Source organism: Capra hircus, chromosome 29, assembly GCF_001704415.2.
Source record: "Capra hircus breed San Clemente chromosome 29, ASM170441v1, whole genome shotgun sequence".
NCBI classification, from domain to species: Eukaryota; Metazoa; Chordata; class Mammalia; order Artiodactyla; family Bovidae; genus Capra; species Capra hircus.
In genome coordinates, this window is record NC_030836.1 from 39,470,480 (window position 1) to 39,480,631 (window position 10,152).

The following is a 10,152-nucleotide window of genomic DNA, read 5'->3' on the forward strand; positions in this document are numbered from 1 at the left end:
TAAGCAAAGCCTATCATAAGCCTATCATGTAAAGCCTATCATAAGTCCCCATGTCCCTGCCAGGATGGCAGATCTGGGGCTGTACATGTGATCTGAGGTGGGTCATTCAGATAACACCTTTAACTCTGATGTCTGCAATCTTCTTTCATTACTAGGTGATGCCTTCAGGATTTAAAACCCTAGGGCAGATAGCTTGGACTCCCTCACAAGGTGTAGAAGCCTTAAGGAAGAAGGTTGCCGGGCTAAGACCAACAAAGAAGTGTGAAGGGAAAGAGTGAGAGTGAGAGAGAAGTGATGACTTCTGATTTCTTTGATCCAGTCACTGAGATCTTTGCATTTGCTCTGATTCTTGTGTCCTGGATTCCCAGAATCATTTCAATGAATTTTCCTTTTCTTGAAGCCAGCTGGAGTATGGCTACTCTCAATTTTGATTCAGACTTGGTTTTAGAACCTCCCTGATCATTCTATACCTCCCAGGCACAAACAGATGCACCCATTTGTTTCAGCACCATTACGTGTGAAATCCTTTATTCTGTACTGAGAATAGGGTGTGCAGACCACCAAATACAGTTCACCAGCATCCTGGGAAGGAGTGTTCAAAGGATGAGTGAGTGTATGTTAGGAGAGGCCTTTCTGATTCCTGAACCACTCTAAGCATTTACACTGCCCGTGCCAGGCCAATCCTGTCATTTCCTCGATCAAAGACTGAGAAATACAGCCTCAGGAAGACGTCACCCAGGATCCAGGTCTCTCTAGATGTCCTCACTGTGTTCTCTTTGAAAGTTGTATAGCAGTTGCCTCTAGAATCCTGGGGGAGTCAGAGACATATACCCGTCAGCATGAGCCCTTACCAGTGACTCCCCCCAATACCCAGAACCAGCACAGTTTGTTTTATTTCCCTCTTTTGGTAAGTATCTCAGCAGCAGGGGATATGAGAGTTCAACCAAAACCAAACAGGGGCAAGACATGAGGTTGCCATGAGGAAGGGTGTGGTGAGTGGAGGACTGGGAGTTGGGGAAACAGAGGAATGAAAAACAACAATGTCCTATTGTAGAGCGTAAGGAACTATATTCAATATTCAGTGATAAATCACATGAAAAAGGATAAGAAAAAGTATTTTTATGTGTATAACACACTTTTTATGTGTATCACATTGCAATGCAGCAGAACTTAACACAACACTGAAGATTAGCCACACGTCAATATAATTTTTTAGAAAAGAACAAGTGTGTCCATAGTTCTCCTCACTTCCTGTTTCCTTCCTTCTGAGTTCTGCTCCTTGTTTTCTCTGCAGAGAATGCTGGTTCTCCTCCTGCATCCCCACAATCCATACTTCATTTAATAATTTTATTTTGTATTGAGTATAGCTGATTAACAATATTCTGAGTTTCAGGTGGACAGTAAAGGGACTCAACCATATGTATCTGGGTACCCTGGTCCCAAAGATATCCCTCCCAATCAGGCTGTCATATAACTGAGCGGAGTTCCCTGTGCTACACAGCAATTCGTTGTTGGTTATCCATCTTAAATAGAGCAGTGCGAACAACACGTTAACTCAGGCACTCTGTGAAGCCTCCTTTGGCCCACACTCACCCTCCTTGGCCACTCCAGGCTTGGTTGGGTAACATACCTTGGTTCCCCATTCCCAGTGGTCAGTCCCTAGCCCTCATCACCCCTAGTTAGTCCTCAGTACCCCAGTGCAGACCTCCTTGAGATGCCATTTGCATAAAACCCAGTGCAGTTCTGCCTAGAGCCAAGCAACCCTCCATATGGCTCAATGAGTTTGCGGTTTTAGAATCCCTGAAGTTCCCTCTCTTCCTCAAAAGCCTTCTTTGAGCCCATCAGCCTGATCTGAACTCCCACAGGGAGCTGACATGAAGCCTCCACCCTGTGGCGGGGCTGAGCAGTCACTGTGCACCCTTTATTCACTTTAGTATTCAACCTCCCCACAGAGGGGTTGGGTATCCCAACTCACAAAGGAGGCACCTGGCCAGAGTAAGGGGAAGATGCAGCCGAGTACTAGGCTGACCATGTAATTTATCATCCAAACCAGAAAAAACTTGAGAATGGAAGGGAGCCTGTTAACTTATGCTGGGACATCACACTGGGACTGTCCCCAGCCATTCTCCTTGTAACATGGCCTATTTCAGGGACTGCTAGAGCTGACTTCCATGTTCATACAGCTAAGGGTTCAGATTGAATTGAAGCTCTTTGAGGACTGAGGACCTTAGTGTTCCCCTCTCCTTGTGATTCCCACCATACCAGCATTGTGTGGCGTCTCCATATTTATTTCAGGAAGATCAGTGTCCCAGACGGCCCTTTAATCTCAAATGGTTGGTTTTCTGGCAGTCACTTAACTCAGCCACAGGGCTCATCAGCATCTGCAATGGTGTGAGATGGCCACTAGAGGGTGTCTCCTCCCAACAACGCCCTGTCGGTTGCTGCAAGCCGCAGTTTGAGAACCACCCCTCAGTATTGTCCCCTCACCTTGAGGGTGTAGGGTAGTGCTGGCACCAAGTAGTTGATGCCATTGATGGTGAAGATAATAGAAGGCAGGGTATTGACCGCAGAACATGAAACGTAGTGCTGTTAGAGAGAGAGGGAGAGAGGTTGGCCTTGGAGATCCATGTTTTGTGTGGAGACTGGGAGTGACCCTGGGGCATGACCCTTCACCTTGGAACCCCGTGGCATGGGGCCGATGAGCTTCTGTATGTTATTGACCAGTCTTCTTGGGCCTTTGATCAGTGCTGTTCCTGTGTCCACAAGGGCCTCACAGCCTCCAGAACAAGCAATAATCTTTCTTTTCATGGAGATGCTGAGAGATAGTGGAAAAAAGTGGGCACCAAGGTCACTCTGAGTCTCACAAAAGCTGCCCCCTTCCTGACTGTCTCCTAAACAGCCCTTTGTCTCTTGCCTTCTTTTCCTTTGCTCCTGACACAGCACCTTTCTTGACATCCTTGAATGCAGTACTTGAACACACCAGGATCTTTTGCACCTTGACACAGGCTGGTCTTCCTTCCTGGAAGATTCCACCCCATTTTGACTAGCAAATTTTTCTCATCTTCCAGATTCCACCTGAACTGTACAGTTTTCAGGAAGTCTTTCCCCCCATGTTTATCAGTCTCCTGTCACTGGAGTCACTGTCTGTAGACCCTTCCTCATGTCTGCTGCTGGTGCTGCTGCTGCTGCTAACTCACTTCAGTTGTGTCTGACTCTGTGCAACCCCATAGACAGCAGCCCACCAGGCTCTGCCAACCCTGGGATTTTCCAGGCAAGAGTACTGGAGTGGGTTGCCATTGCCTTCTCCTCCTCATGTCTAGCATGTACCAAAGTCACAATTCACTATGTGGGCGAGTCACTTCATGTACATCTGCCATCTTAGATGTGAGGGCGAGTTGTATTCTCATTGTCTCCCTGGCACAAGTGCCTGGCACACACTGGATGCCCAATGCTTGTCTGTTCAATGACTGAATGAAGACTGAGAAAACAATAAGAAACATCCAGAGAGCTGTATCTGGTGGGGAACAAATAACGGATCACACACAGAGTGAAGAAGGAGATTAACCAGGGCAGAAGATTCTCACAGTAGGGAGAGAAAGGCGCTCCTCTGGGAGACGGTGTCTCCCAGCACTGCTCCTACAATCAGCTCAGACCCTGAGACCCTGACCAGGAAATATATAACTAACCCACAGAAACTCCAAAGGACAGATCAGCTTTTGTCTGTGGGTCTCACACAGAAACCTATCAATTATGCCTCTTGTCCTCAGGTCACTCCTAGATCCCACCTTCCTGATTCTCTCTTATAGCCCCCCCCCCCCCACTGTGTGCCAAGGTACGTGGGGTGTCTTTTTTATTAGTTGCTTTCACATCTGAAGACTGCAGCCAACCTCTCTCCATTGCTGAGTAGCTGCTCCCTAAGGAGACCAGTTGTCCCCATTTGCTTAGAACTTTCCCTGTTCTTAAACAGACATTTATCTGTCCTGAGAACTTCCTATGTCCTTGGTAGCCCTGGACTGTTGGTCATCTTCTCATAACTCTGTTCAGGCTGCTGAAATTCTCCCTGATCCTCTGTTCACCACAATGTAGAGTCCTCTAAGCATGCTCCCCACCTCAAATGGCAGTGGATGCAGCTCTCTCCCAGCTGCACAGACCTCTCTGGACCCTTTTAGGACCCTGGTCAGAGCCATGCTCAGAAGGCTTGGGGATTATGAATCCATGGGTTGTTTGTGTGTCTGTGTGCTTGTGTGTTTGTTTGTATGTGTGTTTGTATGTGTCTCTGTGTGTGCTTGTGTTTCTAACTAGCTATGAATGTTTATATGTGTCTCTCTGTATGTTTATGTGTGTCAGCTTGTGTGTTTCCATGTGTCTGTGTGTCTGTCTCTGTCGTTGAAGGTGGTGTGTATTTTTGTGTGACTGTGTGTCTGAGAATGCATTTGTGTGTGTCTACCTGTGTCCATGTACAGTAGTGGGAGCATCACTTGAGCTGACCCTCAGAGGGAGAGGCTTACCAGTCCATGTGTACAATCCAGTTGCCCGCTTGGATCAATGGTACCCAGTTGAGCTCTCCCTCATAGCAGCGGTGGTCCACCCCACCAAACATCACCTCACTGCCCTCCCACTTGTCTCTGTAGAGAGAGGTGAGGGGGTGATCCTTGGAGGACAGTAACAACAGCACTGTCTGAGAGCTGTGCTTGTCTACCAATCAAAGCCCTAATAAGGTCCCCACATACAGATTCAGAAATAACATTGGGGGGCGATTGAGATCCAGACTGAGGTCTGTAACTGGCTAGTGAGTGGCACAGAGGAGGTCAGAAGCTGAATCGCTTGGTTGGGCTCCGCTCACTATGTCTTCTGAAGATGCCCTGGGCCTCCAGGGACCTGAGTGTTCAGACACACTCAGAGGACAGGGTGCTGAAGTGTTTGGCTTTCCCCTTATCCACCTTGTCATTTTTCAGGAAAATCAAGGCCTGGGAGTTCTAAGGGTGTGGGTTCAGGTCACCAAGAGTTGGCTCCACTGGCCCGTGACCTCTACTGTCCAAAGGGCCCCACACTCAGAAGTGACCCCACCTCTGCTCTCCCTTTCTTGAAATGCCTCATATTTCTTGAACAAGAGTTCCAGAGTTTTGTGTCCCACCCTTTCATTTTTCACTGGCTCCACAAATTGGGTAGCTGGTCCTGGACTCCCAGTGAAATGCTAATGAGGAAAGAAAGATATCCACCATCCTTCTCCTTATTTCCTTATCAAATACATAAGCAAATCCTAATGCCTTGTATTCAACATGCTTCCTGTTCCTTTCCATTAGTCTTCCTCCTCACTCAGCCGTGGAGATCAATTTACTGATCTTGAGCCCAGGAGCAGGGTGTGTTCCAATAAAATGTTATTTATAAAAGCCACTGGTGAAGCCAGATAGGGCCCTGGGGCCATAGTTATCCTGGGTTAGATTATCTCTCAGGATACTTCTTTATCAAGAGTTCTATAATTTTCATGCATCTAAAAGCATTCAAAACATCTTACTGCTAATTTGGATAAAGTGATTTTCCATCTCAGACTTACTTGCTCAAGAAGAAGGCAAAAACAAGCTCAGAAATGGCACCTTCGTTCTTCAGGTTGTCAACGATGGGGATGGCTACAGAGAAGGATATGTTTGGGTAGTTCAAGCCCAAGATGCGTGCTTGGAGCTGGTGCACGGGGATGACCCAGAGGGATGTTGTGGGGAGGGAGGTGGGAGGGGGGTTCATGTTTGGGAACACATGTAAGAATTAAAGATTTTAAAATTTAAAAAATAAATAAATAAATAAAAATTAAAAAAAAAAAAAGTTATACCCTCAAATCCGGTTTCTGCCAGGCTTATACAGAACGGCTGGTCAGTACTTACAAGGTCCCCAATCTGTGGGAGAGAAGAGTGTTCCCACTTACAGATACATGAAGCGGGGCTAGGACTGGGCTGGGAGGCATTGCCATTAGATCCTCAGAGAAGAATTGAGGCTGGGCTCTGTCTTTGGTGGCCCACAGATGGTTAGACCAAGCTGGGAGGGGAATCTGGGTTCCCCTTGAGAGAGGCTGTGAATTTTGTAACATCTGCCCCTCTGAAAAACACCACCTGAGTGAGTCAAATTGGCCTCGTGGCTTCTGTCCAGGTGTGGCAACCAAGTCAGGCAAGGACCCATTGGCGCCACCTTATGGACAAACTGAGTGGAGAGCAAGATAGCCTCCTCTTTGGCATCACTGTGACCTAATGACAGGAATGGATTGCATTCTCTGTAATGTACTGTGGATTCTGCATCTGTCCAGGAAGACAGAAGCTGAAAACACCACATTGCTTGCAGGGTTCTATGAAATTACTGTCTGAGGAATTCACCTTTGGGGATATGTGTGTATTTGTGTGCGTGTGTATGAGAGAGAATGTGAGATAGCGGAACTACTCAAATAATTTGGGGGAGGCAGGCCATAGGTTAATTAGACTCTCAAAGGTCTTCTAGAGTGAGAATTCATTTATAGGCCCCTAGACTTCTCAGGCTTCCAGTTTCCCACTATGGATACCTGAAGCCCTTGAGTGCCCCCAGGGTGCGCAGATCAGTTTTATCCTGTCCGCAAACACCCCACAGCAACTTCAGTCCTGAAAAGCCAGCCTAACTCCACCTTTTACCACATGTGTGCCCTCAGCAAGGCCCTTGCTGTCTGCACCTCAGTTTCCTCTATGTCTCATGAGCTAATCAGAGTAACTGCTGTGTGGGGTTGTTGCAGGACTAAACCTGAAAGCGCCTAGAACAGTCTGTGAATATATAAGTGGGTGCTTTTTTCCCCTCTTCTCACTCCCAGCAAAATGATCCTTGAACTGCTCATGGGCAGAGGAGCTGCAAGTCCACACCTCAAGCCACTCTCTGGGTTAGCTAATCTGTTTGCTCATGTGTCACCACATGCACTGTCTCCCCAGATGCAGAATCCTGTGGGTAAGATGGCCAATTCTATGGGAGTTAGGCTAAGAAGGGTCCTGCATCTGTTTTGCAAGCCGGGCTCACTCCATAGCCAGTCCTGACTCAGCATTTGTTACCCGAACTGTGTCATAAACAAGAAGTCCTTTCATCCTTCCAGGATTGTACTCGATGTTGAAGACCTTTTGGGTAGGCCGGAAGGTGGAAGACTGAAGATGTATGAACATAACCTTTGTAGCTGCAGACACAAGAGATGAGTGTCATCAGGTGCCAAGGGTGGAAACAGGGCAACAGGGCAAGTGAAGGATGCTCTGGGTAGGGGGTGTCTGTACTCACCACAGGCTAGACTTTGGCAAAAGACCGAGGGCACCCACAAGTCAGATGAGCCTGTGTCAAAGACAACCTGGAATTCCTGAGGGGGTGTTCCAATGGTGATGTTACCCACGTAGAGCATCTACAGTGAAAAGGAGGGAGTAGGTTAGTGCAGAACTGGCTACCCTCTATTCCCACACTAATGCCTCCCTCTGGGTGTCACATATCTCTTGAGATCACTTTCTAACTACCATGCAGCTCACAGACTTTGGTCACAGAGGTGTCTGCCATTTGATATATTGTTTCTGTTCTACGTTGTATGCAGTATATTGATTCTATGACCAGGCATTGAAGTGGTACCTCCTGCATTGGAAGCATAGAGGCATAATCACTGGGCCTCCAGGACTGCTGGACACCCAGGGAAGTCCGGGTGCCTTCATTTGAGAAGGTCTGTAGTCTCTTCAATCCCAGCGTCAGCGCCCTCTTCTCCAGGAGGTCCTTCTAGATCAACTCCAGCCACTCCCTCTATCAGACCACATCCAATCAACACCACACAGGTGACACTTTTCACTCGACATGTATATACCCTTTGCCTATCTCTCAGGTTAGCATGGGCATTCTTGAAGACAAAATAAACCCTTTGTCTAATCTAAAAACAGTAACCACAGTGTTAGATTCTTATGGCCTTACATGGAATATGGGTTCAGTAACTTTTTACTGCTGTGGTTCTTGCATCTGTGGAAACTGAATTCCTCTGCCAGAGGAGTCACAGTTGCTTTGCAGTTGGTTCTACCTTTTGATCAGTGATGGCTCACTCTTCATCTGTAACTGAGCGGCTCACCTGGTTCCTAAGGAACAATTGCCCTCAAACTAATGACACATCTTTGACACAGAAATGGATGTTTATGTGCCACCTGGTAATTGCTGGGGCCAGTCACCAAGTCCAACAGTTGAGAATGAGAGTGCCTTCTCCTCTGGGTGGGGTCCCTGTTTTCCAGTGTCTCTGCCTCCTGCAGGAACCCCAACCCCAGCATTCCACCAGGCACCTCCAGATGAGTCTCAGTGCTATAGTAGAGCACCAGATGGCGCTGTGGAGCACCATTCTCCCAAAATACTCACATCCACGATGTTTCTCAGTGGGCGAATAGTTAGATTTGAGTCAGGAGAAGAAATCTGGGACAGACTGACTGTAAGCATGTTCTTTCAGGAAACTGTTCAGCATGTTTTTTCCACTGAGGGTTTTTCTCATGGTCTTCACTCACCTTAAAGGTATTCTTTCACCGAGCATTTGATAAAGAAAACAAAGAAGATGCTACAACAAACTGTCAGTGTTAAGGCATAACTGTCACTGTAATGGCCCTGTGTATTTTCTAATCATCTTTATGAGGCACATTATTATCAGAATTTTATGCATATATGATGACAAAGACATCACTTTGAATACAGGTTCTGTTCTGCAATCTTGGGTAAGCCATATGACCGTGTGGTGTCTCAGTCTTCCCTTCAGTAAAATGGTGGAATGTAACAATAGAAACCCTCCAAAAAGAATATCTTGGGGATAAGTGAAGTGATGGATATAAGGTACCTGATAAATAGGAAGTCTCAACGTGACAGCCATTAGCATTGCTGTTGCCATCCCACACTATCCTTCTCATAGAACCTCAGGGAAGGAGGTAGAAGGGGGACTCTTATCCTCTTATACAAGGGAGAAACTTGAAATACAAGAGGTTTCTGAGTTGACTGTGGTCACACTGCTTGTCAGATATAAAACAGTGTATATAAAACAGTGTATCTTTCTCCTCTTTGAAAGAGAAGTGAGAGCTGAAAAAAGAATCCAAGATATAGGGAACAAGTAAGGGAAACTCAGAGGCTTGAGAAGGAAGGATGTATCAAATGAAAAATTAAAAGAAAACAACACAGAGAGAAATACACTCCCAGTGACCTCCAAAGAGATGGAGAGATAAATGACAGTAATGCAGAGATGCAGACATAGGCATATACACACTGAAGTAGACAAGGAAAAAGTAGAGCATGTTGAATAAAATGTAGAAAAGTGCTATTCCACAGGACCACATTGACATCTGCATAGACTGTGCACTGAACAGTTGCAAGGAGTTGCATTTTCAACAGGTCGTGACATGACTGGACCCCAAGAATTGTGCAACCATGCAAATCTACAGAAGACCTCGGTATCTACAGTTCCTAGAGCAAGTTACTTATCAATAAGAAAGAGTTGAACTTTAAGACTCTTAGGGAAAGATTCCATTCCCTTCAACCTGATGGGTGGAAGAATAATCAGATGAAAAGAAAAATCCGAGAAAGGAATATGATGAGACTTACAGTCCCCATACTTGACTATGCACTCTGAGAAAGCCACCAGCCCGAGGAGCACAAGCCACTTCATGCTTCTTTCCTGACTCTAGGTACTCAGGGAAGTTTGGGTTCTTAGCATGTAGTGGTGACCAGGAGCCCCTAGTTATAATTGCTCTGACCTACCCTAGTTTTCTGCTTTAGGCCACTAAAAGATCTGAAAAAAACACAAAACTCTCAATAAAATCTTTACCTTCATCAGTGTCCTTGGCAAGTGGCCTTTGAAGCTTCTCAGAATACAGAGAATTGAGCTGTAATCTCTTCCTTGAAGCTTGGCTGGAAAATCAAACTGATCTGCATGGACATCTATGAAGACGGAGAACCCTGCCTACTTGGAGAAAAAATTGCTAAGAACATCATGAAAATGGATCCTAGGGGCCATGTTTAACATTCGTGGTTTCATGTCATCTTCCTAGCCACCTCATGCATTCCTATCTTCATTGGAAAGGAGACTGCTAGGAGGATAAATTGTCAAATGTCAAAGTGAAGACTTCAGGCACAGCCCAGGGACACACAACTGGCTTTAGGGTGTGGGTC

At 46.3% G+C, this 10,152-nt stretch overlaps 1 pseudogene; it reads right to left on the reverse strand.

Moving 5' to 3' along the window:
- Window positions 659-9,649, reverse strand: LOC102191404 (annotated as a pseudogene).